The 14,680-nt window shown below is 35.9% G+C and overlaps 2 protein-coding genes across 9 annotated transcripts in view; one reads left to right on the top strand and one right to left on the bottom strand.

Moving 5' to 3' along the window:
- ECM2 (extracellular matrix protein 2) overlaps positions 1-10,829 on the bottom strand; it is a 41,100-nt gene extending 30,271 nt beyond the window's left edge. For 2 of the 4 annotated variants that reach the window (XM_082400929.1, XM_082400931.1), the window contains exon 1: positions 5,955-6,297. The gene's annotated coding sequence lies outside the window, so the exon portion shown is untranslated. Of the gene's footprint in view, positions 1-5,954; positions 6,298-6,346 lie in introns of those variants that run through there. The other 2 variants (XM_082400930.1, XM_082400932.1) reach the window with 2 other exon arrangements.
- Positions 1-14,680, top strand: part of CENPP (centromere protein P) — a 215,329-nt gene that overhangs the window by 169,958 nt on the left and 30,691 nt on the right. The window lies entirely within an intron of this gene.

Raw genomic sequence — 14,680 nt, 5'->3', positions numbered from 1 at the left:
AGAAAAGTCTTCCTTAGATTGAGCTACAATTTGTTGTTCACATCATGACCCATAAGAGATTTAAAGATAAAAGCCATGTTCACACAGTTTTCTTTCTCCTGAGTTCTTAATCTTTTTTTATCAATGCTTTTTAAGATGTGTTTAAGTTTCTAAAACTAGTACATAATTTTTAAAAACTCAAAATGATACATAGGCATAAAAAACAAGTTGCCTTAACCAAAATTCATAGTTTAGTACAAGGGTAGACATACTTTTTCTTCAGGGTCCAGAGAGTAAATATTTTTAGCTTTGCAGGACAACAGTCTCTGTTAAAACTACTCATCTTTGTTATTGTAGCCAAAACTAGCCATAGACAAGAAGTAAATGGATGGCCATAACTGTATTCTGATGGCACTTTGGAAAACAGAATTTGGCCTATGGGCCATAGTTTCCCATCCCCTAGTTTAAGGGTATCTTTCATGATACCTTCTAAACATATATGAACATATATATTTAAACATAAATGGAATTGTTCGATATACTGCAATCTGTTTTCTTTCCATTCAGTAATAAATTGTGGTCATATGGATATATATGTCAATGTATGTAAATCTATCTGGTCTGTGCACTCTATTTTCGTTCCATAAGTTATGTAACAAACAATTTGGTGATGGATATTTAATTTTTTCCACTTTTCCTCTGTTGTAAACACTCTTGTGGGAATTCGCTGGTGGTCCAGTTGTTAGGACTCCGAGCGTTCACTGCCAAGGGCACAAGTTCAATCTGTAGTCAGCGAACTAGGATCCCACAAGCTGCGTGGCATGGCCAAAAAACGAAACAAAACAAAACACTCTTGTGCATATATCTTCTGGAAATATTTTTTATGTTCTTTTTTCTTTTTTTTTAAATTGAAGAATAGTTGATTTACAATGTTGTGCCAATCTCTGCTGTACAGCAGTGTGACTCAATTATACACATATATACATTCTTTTTTTATATTCTTTTCCATTATGGTTTATCACAGGATATTGAGTATAGTTCCCTGTGCTATACATTAGGGCCTTGTTGTTTATCCATTCTAAATATAATAGTTTGCATCTACCAAGCCCAAACTCCCAGCCCATCTCTCTCCCTCCCCTCCTCCCCTCCTCCCCCTTGGCAACCACAAGTCTGTTCTCTATGTAAAAATATGGAATGCTTCACAAATTTGCCTGTCATCCTTGTGCAGGGGCCATGCTAATCTTCTCTGTGTTGTTCCAATTTTAGTATATGTGCTGCCAAAGTGAGCACTTTTATGTCCTCAGTTGTAATTTTTAATTTATAAATAATGTAATAATAGATTTTCTGTTGTTTTTAACTATATTGTCTCTTGGGTTTATTTTTGGATGAAATTTAATATAAGCCACTTTGGTTATATTTATTAATATATTTTGAGGCCATGGTATAGGTATATACACATTTAGAATTGTTATATATTTCTGGTGCTTTTATCATTAGGTACTTTCTGTATCTCTAGTAGTGTGTTTTGTCATAAGATCTACTTTGTCTAATTAATGTAGCTGCTTTCTTTTTATTAATGTTTGCTTAATATATTTTTTTGCATCATTTTACTTTCAGCCTTTCATATTTTCAATATATTTTCTATTAGCATATCATTTTTAGTGCAATATGACAATTTTTATCTTTTAATTGGAATAGAAAGTCTATTTGTATTTATTGTAACACTTGATATGTTTGAATTTAAATATATTTTCTGAATATTTGTATTCTATTTGTCCTGCCTGTTCTGTGTGTGTGTTTTTTTTTCCATTCTTGCTTGCTTTCTTTTTAATTGATTGCTTAGTTTTTATTATTCCATTAGTAATTGTATACTTTTTGCTATTAAGTTCTTTGTAGAGATTACCACATACATCCTTGACTTATCAAATCTAATATAAATTAGTACCTTTACCTCTTTCTGGATTTTAACTTTACTTACCTCATCCTAGAACATAAACTACTTTTGTCATATATTTTAATTCTTTATATATGTTAAACCCTCAAAAGATTATTATTATTATTATTATTTTATGCTAAAAGTTCATTTAGATCAGGCTCTCTCAACCTTAGCACTATTAACATTTGGGTTGGATAATTCCTTTTTGTGGTGGGGGGGCTGGCCTTTGTATATTTAGTAGCATCCCTGGCTCCTACCCAGTAGATACCACTATCACCTTCCTCTCAGTTATAACAACCAAAAATGTCTTCAGATATTACCAGATGTGTCTTGGGGGTGAAAGGAGTCAGCCTGCCTCCAGTTAAGAACCACTGATTTAGATCTTCCTAAACATTTATCCTTTTTCTTTCTTCTTATTTCTTTCTGCATCTCCAGTCTTCTATCAGGATTATTTTCTTCCTAAAAGAATACCTTTTAGTAATTCCTTTAGTGCAGGACTGCTGATGACCAGTTCTTTTGGTTGTTGGTCATATGAAAATGTTTATATCTCATGTTCATTCTGAAAGGATGCATTTGCTAAATATGGAATTCTAGGTTGACAAGTGTTTTCTTTCAGCATTTGGAAGATTTCATTCCAGTGTCTTCTTGTTTCCATATTTTGTGTTGAGTAGTCATCTGTCAATCTAATTATTTCTCCTTTAAAAGTAACTTTTTTGGTTGCTTTTAAGATATTCTCTTTGGCTTTGGTTTTCAGCTGTTTTACTCTGTTGTACATAGATATGATTTACTTGTTTTTATCCTATGTAGGATTCATAGCACTTCTTGAATCTGTGGACTGATATTTATCAAATTTGGAAACTTCTTAGCCCTTACCTCTTCAAATAATACTTTCCTACTTCTCTATCCTCTTTCTTTTCAAAACTACAGTGACATGTATGATAGCCTTTTCATTATGTCTTTAATGTCACTTTCCCTCTCTTGTATTTTTTATCCTTCTCTCACCCTGTGATTGATCCTGGTTATTCCACTAACCTCCCTTCCATTCACTAATTATCTGTTCAGCTGTGGTTTATCTGCTATTAAATCCATCCATTGACTTCTTTGTTTCTGTTATTGTGTTTTTTTTAGTTTTTCGGCTTTTCAGTGGGTTCTTATTGTTTCTCTACTGAAATTTTCAATCTTGTTTTTCACGTTTTGAACATATTAATCACATTTATTTAAGTCTGAGTCTGAAAACTCCATTTCAGGACATTCTGTATGTCTATTTCTATTGTCTGTTATTTCTTTCTAGGTTTTTAGCCATTTTCTTCTGTTTCTTCCTATGCCTGATGGCATTTGATTGCCAGCCATTGTATATGAAAAATTGTGAATATACTTTGAAGCCTACAATGATATATTTATTATTTATCCTAAAAGGATTTACATTCAGACATGAGGTTAAGGGCACTATCAATCATAAATTGAATGATTTGAAGCTGAGTTTCACTATAACTAATTATAATTATACTTTAAGTCCCAAACCAAAACCTGGTGATTTCATCTGCATCACTTTTCCCTGCCACCCCTGCTACTTGATTGGCCCCATTCCTTGAGTTTTGTTTCTGTCTTGACTTGAGAGGCTGTTTTAAAGCTATACTAAGCTTCTCAGTCACCTCTTCTGGTTCCACAGATGCCTCCAGAAGAAAAGCTGTTCCAGACCTCTTAGGATTCCAGTCCTATCCCAAATATTGGCCCTGTTATTTTTCCTATTTTTTTCTAATTATTCTCAGCAGGCTGAATGGTCTGAATTGCATAGTCTGCCATTATAAGAAGCATGAGTTCCATCAGATTAGTTTTATTTCCCTGAAATATATCATTTTTCTCTAAGAGAATGTTTTAGGTTGTAAAAGTTTTGAATTCTTATATGTCAGAAAATATCATTTTGTTTAGTTGGAAATAGAATTATGATTTTAGAATAATTTTCCTTCAATACTTCATAGGTATTGTTCCATTTGTTTCTTATATCTGTTACTGATGAAAAGTTTAAATTGAATCTGATTCTCATCTCTTGTAACAAATCTTTTTTCCTCTCTCTGTAGAAGTTTTTTTTTCAGATTTTGAACTCATTTTTAATATTCAGAAGTTTTACTATAATGTATGGGGTGTTTTTTTTTTCCTTAATGTATCCTTCTTAGGATCTTTTACTCTAATGACTTCTTTCTTTTCCACAGAAGCTCTTTTTACACAGTTCTCTCCCATACCTATTCAAGGCTATGGTTTTCCTCTTTAAATTCATTCCCATCTTCTCTCTGTATTTGAAGGATTCCTCACAGTTTCTGTCTCACCAGAAGCTCCCCTTCTTATTTCCTACTGCAGCTATATATCCATGTGTGTATTTGTTTGTAATATATCTTCTCTTATTTCTAGGTATTTGGTAAGAGGAAAAGAGTGATATCTGCTTAGTTTGCCCTCTTGAATCTCAGTTCTTTTTATAACTTCATCTGCCAGAATTATCCTCCTGTAGTCAGTATGTACTTGGATCATATGCTGACTTGTCACCATTTTACCTTGGCTCAACAAATAGCAGCCTGTAAGTTATTTTCATGTCAACTAACCTCAGCATGCAATCTTTTTTTCAGTATATAGGTACATTAATTACTGCAGTCATTTCAAACCCTTTACTGTAGGTCACTGAAATGAAACTATATTAGAACAACTTTTTGTAATCTATATTAGTTTTAGAAAAACTAACATGCAAAATGTAAGGGAGGAGCAAATCCCCTAGCTGATTGGCGGCTAAAATTGTCAAAGTCCATTCAGAGAGCAAGGTAATATGTTGGGAAGAAATAGCAACAGCAGCAGGGGAAAGCAATATGAAAAGTTGCACTGTGAGACAGGGTAGAAGTAGAATTTGCTGAGTGGCAGGAGAAGTGAGCTCTGACAAAGAGCATAAATTCTGTGCTCTACATAAAATCTGTACATGGAGATATTCTTGCTTTGACAGTCATATATGTGACTCTCCATCCTGTGGTAGGTGAGAGTTATGAGGAGTCAGGCCCTGGATCTAAGGGCTCTGGAGATAAACTTCCATGAGGGTCTCAGGCATCGTATTGTCCCTGAGCCTCTTACTTAGCAGAACTTTGCCCAAGCTCACCCTTCTCCCATTATTCCCATCCCTCTTTGTCTTCCACCCCCCTCCCAAATTGGCTCACTTTTACTTACCCAGAAATCTAAATAGATACGTACAAAAATAAATTTACAGAGCTATCTTAATTTTAACAAAATCAGAATCTAAATAGTCTAATTGAAATGTTTAAATAATGTTTATGAAATGGCCTCTCAATACTAATTTTATCATTGATGCCTAGGCCTTTGTTATTTTCAGTGATTTATAGAATTTCACATTGCCTTTAATATTTACTCCAAAAACAACTTTATAATCGAGTGAATATGTTTCTAGGGGTAAACTTTTATGACACAATAGGTCTAATCACTGTATGTATTATTTTGATCAAGTAAAATTTTCTTTCTTTTTAACATTTATTGTGTTTATCCCAACATTAAATATCATCTGTAAATCTTGGTTAACTTATTGTTTTTTTTTCCATTAAAATTCTTCGTCATCTGTCTTAAGTAAGCTTTAAAGGGTTTAAATTAAATTTTAAACTTTTACACAAAGGGCGAGATGCCTATTATCCCTTTTAACTTCACTCTATAGGCTTAAAATGAAAAACATTTTTAATTAATCCTTTATGCTCTTTTAGGACTTAAAAATAGAAAAGAATGAAATTTTCAAACCAACTTATACTTCTATTGAGCATGTAATTCTATTTAAACATATAAAAATATATTGAATCCTAATTTCATAAAGTTTTAAATACTTAAGAAGTAGTCATCCTGAAAAAAACAAATAAACAAAATAATGTACACTTTAAACTTTTAAAATCTATTAGTAAGAGCTTATTTCCTCAAGGGTTAAACATATTTGCAACATAAAACAGCCAAATATTAAAACCATTCCACATGCTTTAGTAGAAACTTAAAATTTAAAACATTTTACCTGGAAATCTAAACTAAGTAGGCTTTGCTTGGTGTCATTTAAGTCTCCAGATGAAAATGAAACAAAACCAGAGCTTTCTTTAAAACAAACAAGGGAATGTTGAAAAATGTTAACTGACTTCTTTGCAAAATCTAAAATAACTGCTTCCCTTGGGGATACATGCCTTTCGGTTCTTTGTGCAGAAAATCAGCCAAGAGAGTAACCAGGGAAAATAGTTACCAAGGCAAATATTTGTTCTAAATCATGAGAAAAGTGGAAAGCAGCAGAGGGGGAAAAAAGCATTAGTCTGTAGGCTGAGAAGGTGGAGTCGGAAGCACAAAAGTGGAGCTTGATTAAGAAATGAGTGATTTTCATAGACTAATTACATTAAAAATCTTAACGTTCATACTAGCCTGCGTATCACTTGAGCTTTGTCAGACTGCAGAGATGTCATCGTTGCCAAGTTAGAGGACTGTGCATTCCTGGAATGCCTTTAATTGGGTTAATGTTATTTAACTCTCTCATCGGCTCTCTGCCGGCCACACCAGTCTCACACACAATATTGTTAACAAAACAGCATGCTGTTACATATTAATGTCATTGAAATTATGTAACTTCCAACCTTAAGCAATAAGAAGAAAATATGCAAGGGAGCTATGAGGCTTCTGATTAAGGTAACTGGCAAATTAGTTATCTACCTCAGCCTCAGTTTCTTCATCTGCAAATAAGCAGGTCGGAGACAGATCAAGGTTCCTGGCCCACAGTGCTGCTTATAGGGGACCTTGGGTGAGTTACTGCTGTTTGTGACTAAAGTTTTTTCTTTGTACAGCTGGGATCGTAATACCTATCTTTCAAATTTTTGTGCAGATAGAATGAATAGCACATACAAAATGCCTGTCGTAGACTAGGTAATTATAATATCTATTTTTTTTAATTCTTACTTACCTCATGGGTCTAAATTATTTGACAGAGAGAAGCTACATTTTTGTTTTTCCAAAATCTTAACATGACCTGGATAGATCAAATCAAGATGATGGACTGAGCACATGGGCCACCCAAATTCCTAAAAATAACAAAAACTATGTTTGTTTTTAAAAATGTAACACTGCATTACAAAATAATTAGTACTATTAGAAGACAAGAAATGTTGAGAAATTCCTTGAAGACTGAAGGTACATAGGCTCTGTCTGGCAGATGACAACAAAACATGTGTGAGACAAGGTAACTCTGAGGGTGTTCCAGGTTTAGAAATTATAGATCCTAGGAATGGTGAGATTCGTTGGGAAACTGTACTCAAGAGAAGCAGGGCATATGACCCCAACCTTACTGATGTCTCCATAATTTGTTCCAAGTATTAGGCATTTACCCCCAAATTGAACCCATGTTCTCATCCACTTGACCTTGGGTGTCTAGTAGAAATGGGAACCCCCATGTTCAGAATCCAGACTAGCTCAACCCAGTACAAGCACAAAGTTGACTATCTATCTCCACCCACACATTCAGAGCTTTGGGTCAGTGTTTTTAACATAAGCAGGTAGCCCAAGATTACCAAACATTTGCGAAGATTCTAACATTAGAGATAGGAGTTGCCCTCATCTCCCCCCCAAAATACCTACCCACAATCAGGAAAGAGCTTTGGAAATTTAATCAAGAATGAGAAGCCACTACACACCTATTAGAATTGCAAAAACCAAAACACTGATAATACCAAATGCGGGTGAGAATGTGGAGCAACAGGAGTTCTCATTCATTGCTCGTGGGAGTACAAAATTGTACAGCCACTTTGGAAGGTAGTTTAGTGGTTTCCTAGAAAAATTCAGCAGTCTTGCTCCTTGGTATTTACCCAGATAAGTTGAAAACTTACGTCCACACAAAAACCTGCACACAGATGTTGACAGCAGCTTTATTCATAGTTGCCAAAACTTGGAAGCAATCAAGATGTCCTTCAGTAGGTGAAAGGATAAACTGTGGTGCATCCTACAATGGAATATTATTCACTGCTAAAAAGAAATGGACTATTAAGCCATGAAAAGACATGGAGGAACCTTAAATGCGTATTACTAAGTAAAAAAAGCAGTTCGTAAATGGCTATGTACTATGTGATTCCAGCTATGTGACATTCTGGAAAAGGCAAATCTATGAAGACAGTAAAAAGGTCAGTGGTTGCCAGGGGTTGGTGGTGGGAGGAATGAATAGGTGGAACACAGAGCATTTTTAGGGCAGTGGAAATACTCTGTATGATATCATAATGATGGATACACGTGTTTATACTGTTGTCTAAACTCATAGAATGTACACACCAAGAGTGAACCATAATGAAACTATAGACTTGGGTGATTATGATGTGTCAGTATAGGTTCATCAGTTATAACAAATGCACCACTCTAGTGGGGGATGTTGATAATCGGGGAGGCTGTGTGATGGTGGGGACTAGGGATATATGGGAAACCTCTGTAACCTTCCTCTCAATTTTTCTGTGCATCTGAAACTGCTCTAAAAAAATGTCTTTAAAAAAATGTGGCCTGATTTGAAATATATACATTGTTTTGAGAGGAAAAAAATGTGGATGACATGCAGTATTGGACACATTGCTTGGGGCAAACAGAAACTTATGTTCTTTTTTTAAAAACTTTTTATCTTATATTGGAGTATAGCCATTAACAGTGTTGTGATAGTTTCAGGTGCACAGCAAAGTGACTCAGCCATACCTATACCTGTATCCATTCTCCCCCAAACTCCCCTCCCATCCAGGCTGCCACATAACATTGAGCAGAGTTCGTCGTGCTATGCAGTAGGTCCTTGTTGGATATCCATTTAAAATATAGCAGTATATACATGTCAATCCCAAACTCCCTAACTATCCCTTCCCCCCACTCTTCCCCCGTGATAACCATAAGTTTGTTCTCTAAGTCTGTGAGTCTGAGAAACTCTTCTGTAATGGATTCCTAGAAGTGAAATGTTGGGACAGAGTATAACTATTGTTAAGTTGTCCTCAAAAGAAACAGGATAGGGACTTCCTTCGTGGTCCAGCGGTTAAGACTCCACGCTCCCAATGCAAGGGGCCCAGGTTCGATCCCAGGTCAGGGAACTAGATCCCGCATGACGCAACTAAAAGTGCCCGTATGCCCCAACTAAAAGTGCCCGCATGCCAGCAACTAAAGATCCCATGTGCCGCAACTAAGACCCGGCAGAGCCAAATAAATAAATAAATAAGAAACAGGACAAATTAACAATAGCTATACTCTGTCCCAGCATTTCACTTCTAGGAATCCATTGTAGAAACACATCTTTCTCTGCACAAGTGTGCCTCTAGGAAAGTACTTTGAAGCATTGTTCCCAAGGTGGGAGGGGAATTAACCAGTTACATACTGATAGGGAACAGTAGGCTGCCATAAAGCTACGTAGAGAGACTGAAGTAACTGTTATACAGACATGCAAAATTGTCCACAATATACCAAGAGGAAGAAAGAAATTTTAAAATAGTACACGTGCTATTATGTTCCCTTCTTTTCATGTATACAATTTAGCATCTTCCTAGAGAACAAATTGGAAGAAATAAACAACAAACTGTTAGTGGTTATCTTTGGGTGATGGAATTATGGGAGGATTTTAGTATGTAATTCTGTACTTTTATAATGTTTTGAGCTTTTCATAACCAGATCAGAAAAAAAAGAATAACTTAAAAAAAAAAAAAACTTTAAACAAGCAGAAAAAGAAGAAACTTAAATAGCAGCATAGAGGAATAGCCAAGATTATCATACCAAGATTGGCAAAGTTGCAGAGAACCAGATTATACAGTTTCTGAGGTCCCTGCTCTAAAATCTTGTGGGTTAATGGACTGTTACATGAGTCCTGCAGAAACTATGTTAACCACAGTAGTACATGGGAAATGCTGGTATTGGTGTTCTCCTCCTTTTTATTACTGCAGCCACAACTATGTTCTAAAGCTTGGCTCTGACAGCCTCTCTGCAGAGTTTGGTGTTGGTCACCAAACAGGGTGTCAGCAGGTCCCTGAGTGCCCAGGCTACAAGCACAGCCAGCATGGGTTCCAACTCCAAAACATGTGTTTGAGTAAAGTCACCTTTTCAATATTTTCAATGAGTTAGTCTTTCTTTTAAGGGTGTAGTTGCTCAGATAAAGCTAAATTTCCCCTCTCAGAAATGGGAGTCTTATCTTGCTTCAGGCCTAGTCTATATCCCTTCCTGGTGCCATAGTTAAATGCCTTTTCAGCTAACTCACACTGAAGTGTGACAGTGCTTCATTTGCTTTCATTGAATTTACCCTCTCAGAGGAATATTTACATTTAAGTGGAGTACTAATGTATGCATATGCCATGATACAGTCCCCTATCAGTGGACATTTGGATTTTTCCCCTTTTTGAGTTTTGGTGCATTTTTCCAGATTGCTTTCCAAAAACATTCTAGTAATGTATACTCCCACCGGAAATACGTAAAATGTCCATTTACCTGCCACTTTATTTTTTAAATGATTTTCGTATTTTTGAATAGGTAATATATATAAGTAGCATAAAATTTTTAAATACACAGTTAAAATTTTCAGTTTTTTATATCTAATACTGGAGGATTGGATGATTCTACCAACCTTCCCATCAAAGACAACTAAAAAAACTGGATCACTATTTAAAAACATCTTAAAATCGTCGATGAGGTTAAAAAAAAGACCATAAAGAATCACTGGGTTTAGATCTGAGAGGGTTCATGAGCACCTTTTTGCCCTGGCAGTGTTTGCCAAAAAATCAATGAAATAGAAAAATTCATGCAGGAGACAGGATCAACAATGCCAAAAAAATTTTTTTTAACAAAACTAATAAAATATGTAGCAAGACTGATGCAGGAGAAAGGGAAAAAGCACAGGTCACCAGTATGAGGACTAGGAAAATTTCTATTACTACAGAGTGAAAACAGTTAAAATAAGAGGATATTATGAACAACTTTATGCCAGCAAATTTAGACAGTATGGATACTTCCTCGAAAAAGACAATAAAACTGTCAGAAGAAGAAATAGAAAATCTGAATTGTCTACTATTGAATCCATCATTTCAAACCTTCCCACAAAGAATACTATAGGCCTATATTAATCAACAAATTCTACCAAACAATTCTTTAAGGTCAGCATAACCATACCATACTGCAACCTGACAAGGACATTACAAGAAAGAAAAATTATAGATCAGTCTGACTAGTGAACATAGATTTTTAAAAATAGTAAAATATTAGCAAACCAAATCTAGCAGTATATAAATAGGATAATATATCATGACTACACCAGGTTTATTTAAGAAATACCTGGTTGATTTAAGGATAAAATCCAAACATTATATTATCACCTTAATGTTTAAAGAAGGAAGAGAGAAAAAGCTGTTACCATACTAGAAATAGAAGGGGACTCCTTAGTCTGTCAGAGTTATCTACAAAAAAGCAACATACTTCCACTCCTAGCTATATACCCAAGAGAAGGAGAAACATAAATCCACATGGAAACTTATACACGAATTTTGAATTGTGTAGCTACACTATTCATAACAGCCAAAATGTGGAAACAACTCAAATATCCATCAGCTGATGAATGGATAAAGTGTGGTCTGTTTCTACAGTGGAATATTATTCAGCAATAAAAAGGAATGAAGCACTGATGCATGCTACAACATGGATGAACCTCAAACAGATTATGCTCAGTGCAAGAAGCCAGTCACAAGAGGCCACATATTGTGTGACTCTTTTATATGAAATGTCCATAATAGGCAAATCCATACAGGCAGAAAGTAGATGAGTGGTTGTTGGGGTGAGGAGGGTAAGAGTTGGGATGGCACGATGGGGAGTGATTGCTAATGGGTACAGGGTTTCTTTATAGAGTCACCAAAATGTTCCAAAAGTAGGTAGTGGTGATGGCTCCCAACTATGAAAATACTAAAAACACTAAATTGTATACTTTAAAAGGGTGAATTTAATGATATATAAATTATATCTCAGTAAAGCTATTATTAAAAAATACTCAATGTTGAAATATTGAAATTTTTCCCTTTCTGGGAATAAGACAAGCAGGCCCACTGAAGGTCCTGGCCAGTGCAGTAAAGCAAGAAAAAGAAAAAAATGTTTTAAAGGTATAAGTAGAAAATTAAGGACTTCCCTGGTGACACAGTGGTTAAGAATACACCTGCCAGTGCAGGGGACACCAGTTCGAGCCCTGGTCCAGGAAGATCCCGCATGCCACGGAGCAACTAAGCCCGTGGGCCACGACTACTGAGCCTGCGCTCTCGAGCCCATGAGCCACAACTACTGACCTCGTGCACCACAACTACTGAAGCTTGCACGCCTAGAGCCTGTGCTCTGCAACAAGAGAAACCACCGCAATGAGAAGCCCACGCATCACAACAAAGAGTAGCCCCCGCTCATCGCAACTAGAGAAAGCCCACGCACAGCAATGCAGCCAAAAACAAATAAAGAAATAAATTTATTTTTTTTAAAAAAAATTAAGTAAAGGAAGGAAAAATCTCTGATTAGCCCAGGTAAAATCGTTGTATACATAGAAAATCTGAAATGGTGGCGGGGAGGGGTTGGGGAGAGTGAAATGAGTAAAGGGGCTCAAATGTGTGGTGACAGACGGAAAATAAATTTTCAGTGGTGAGCACATTGCAGGGTATACAGGAGTAGAAATATAATGTTGTACACATGAGACTTATACAGTGTTAAAAATCAATGTTACCTCAATAGAAAAAGAAAAGGAAAATCTGAAATAACTTTCAGAAAAATTATTAAATCATCTAACATGTTTTCCAGATATACAATTAATAAATAAAAATGAATTGTGTCTTTCTATGGTTAGAGAATTAAAGAAAAAGATGTATTTTTTTGTTTTTATTAAACTAGACAAATTCTAAAATGTACATGGAAATACAAAGGCCAAAGAATAGCCAAGCCATTCTTGAAGAAGAACAAGGCTAAAGGACTTTCTGTCCTAAATATCAAGTCTTAATATAAGAAGCTACAGTAATTAAGACAGTTTGGTAATAACACAAGGAAAAACAATAGACCAATGGAACAGAAAGTAGCACAAGAATTCATTCACATTCGGCTACTTGGCTTTTGAGAGAAGTGGCCCTGCCAGGTGAATTTAGAGGGACTGAGGAACAAAGACAGAAGAGACTGTAGATATTAAAACAGGCCATGGACTTGTTCTGCTGTGCTCCAGAGACTAGAACCAAAATCAATGGACAGAGGATACAGACAGGCTGATTTGGGTTGATTTTAAAAAACAAAAGCCCTTTCTCATAACTAGAAGTGTCCAACTGAGCTGCCTACTGAGATGCTGAGTCCACTAGACTGAAAGTATTCTAGTAGAAACCAGATGACATTCTATTGGAAATGCTGCAGAAGGTAATTCTCAGACACTGAACTCGATGATATCATTTTTTTTCTGGGCTAAGGGATTTTCTTTTTTTTTTTTTAATTTTTATTTTATATTGGAGCATAGTTGATTAACAATGTTGTGTTAGTTTCAGGTGTACAGCAAAGTGATTCAGTTGTACATGTATCTGTTCATTTTCAAGTTCTTTTCCCATTTAGGTTATTACAGAATTTATTTATTTATTTATTTATTTATTTATTTAGGCTGCTCTGGGTCTTAGTTGCAGCACGCAGGATCCTCGTTGCTGCATGCAGGATCTTTAGTTGTGGCATGTGGAATATTTAGTTGCAGTGTGTGAGATCTAGTTCCCTGACCAGGGATCAAACCCGAGCCCCCTGCATTGGGAGCACTGAGTCCTAACCACTGGCCACCAGGCAAGTCCCTAGGTTATTACAGAATATTGAGCACTGTTCCCTGTGCTATACAGTAGGCCCTTGTTGGTTATGTGTTTTAAATGTAGCAGTGTGTACATGTCAATCCCAAACTCCCAATCTATCCCATCTCCCCTACCCATCCCCCCTGGTAACCATAAGTTGGTTCTCGAAGTCTGTGAGTCTGTTTCTGTTATGTAAATAAGTTTATTTGTATCACTTTTTTTGAGATTCTGCATATGTGATATCATATGGTACTTGTCTTTCTCTGTCTGACTTACTTCACTTAGTATGATAATCTCCAGTTCCATCCATGTTGCTGCAAATGGCATTATTTCATTCTCTTAATGGCTGAGTAATATTCTATTGTATGTATGTACCACATCGTCTTTATTCATTCATCTGTCAATGGACATTTAGGTTGCTTCCATATCTTGGCTATTGTAAACAGCACTGCAATGAATATTGGGGTGCCTGTATCCTTTCGAACCATGGATTTCTCTGGATATATGCCCAGGAGTAGGATTGCTGGATCATCTGGTAACTCTATTTTTAGCTTCTTAAGGAGCTTCCATACTGTTCTCCATAGTGGCTGTACCAATCTACAGTCCCACCAACCATGTAAGAGGGTTCCCTTTTCTCCACACCCTCTCCAGCATTCATTGTATAGATTTTTTGGTGATGGCCATTGTGACAAGTGTGAGGTGATATCTCATTGTAGTTTTGATTTGCATTTCTCTAATAATTAAAGATGTTGAGCATCTTTTCATGTGCCTCTTGGCCATCTGTATGTTGTCTTTGGAGAAATGTCTATTTAGGTCTTCTGCCCATTTTTTTTTTTAATTTAGTTGACATGTATCTTTATTTATTTGTTTATTTATTTTTGGCTGCGTTGGGTCTTCGTTGCTGTGCGCGGGCTTTCTCTAGTTTCAGCAAGCGGGGTCCACTCTG

The sequence above is a fragment of the Balaenoptera borealis genome, assembly GCF_965194805.1.
Source record: "Balaenoptera borealis genome assembly, chromosome: 8".
Classification (NCBI taxonomy): Eukaryota; Metazoa; Chordata; class Mammalia; order Artiodactyla; family Balaenopteridae; genus Balaenoptera; species Balaenoptera borealis.
Note: the sequence above shows the minus strand (reverse complement) of the source record. Positions and strands in the feature narration are given on the sequence as shown.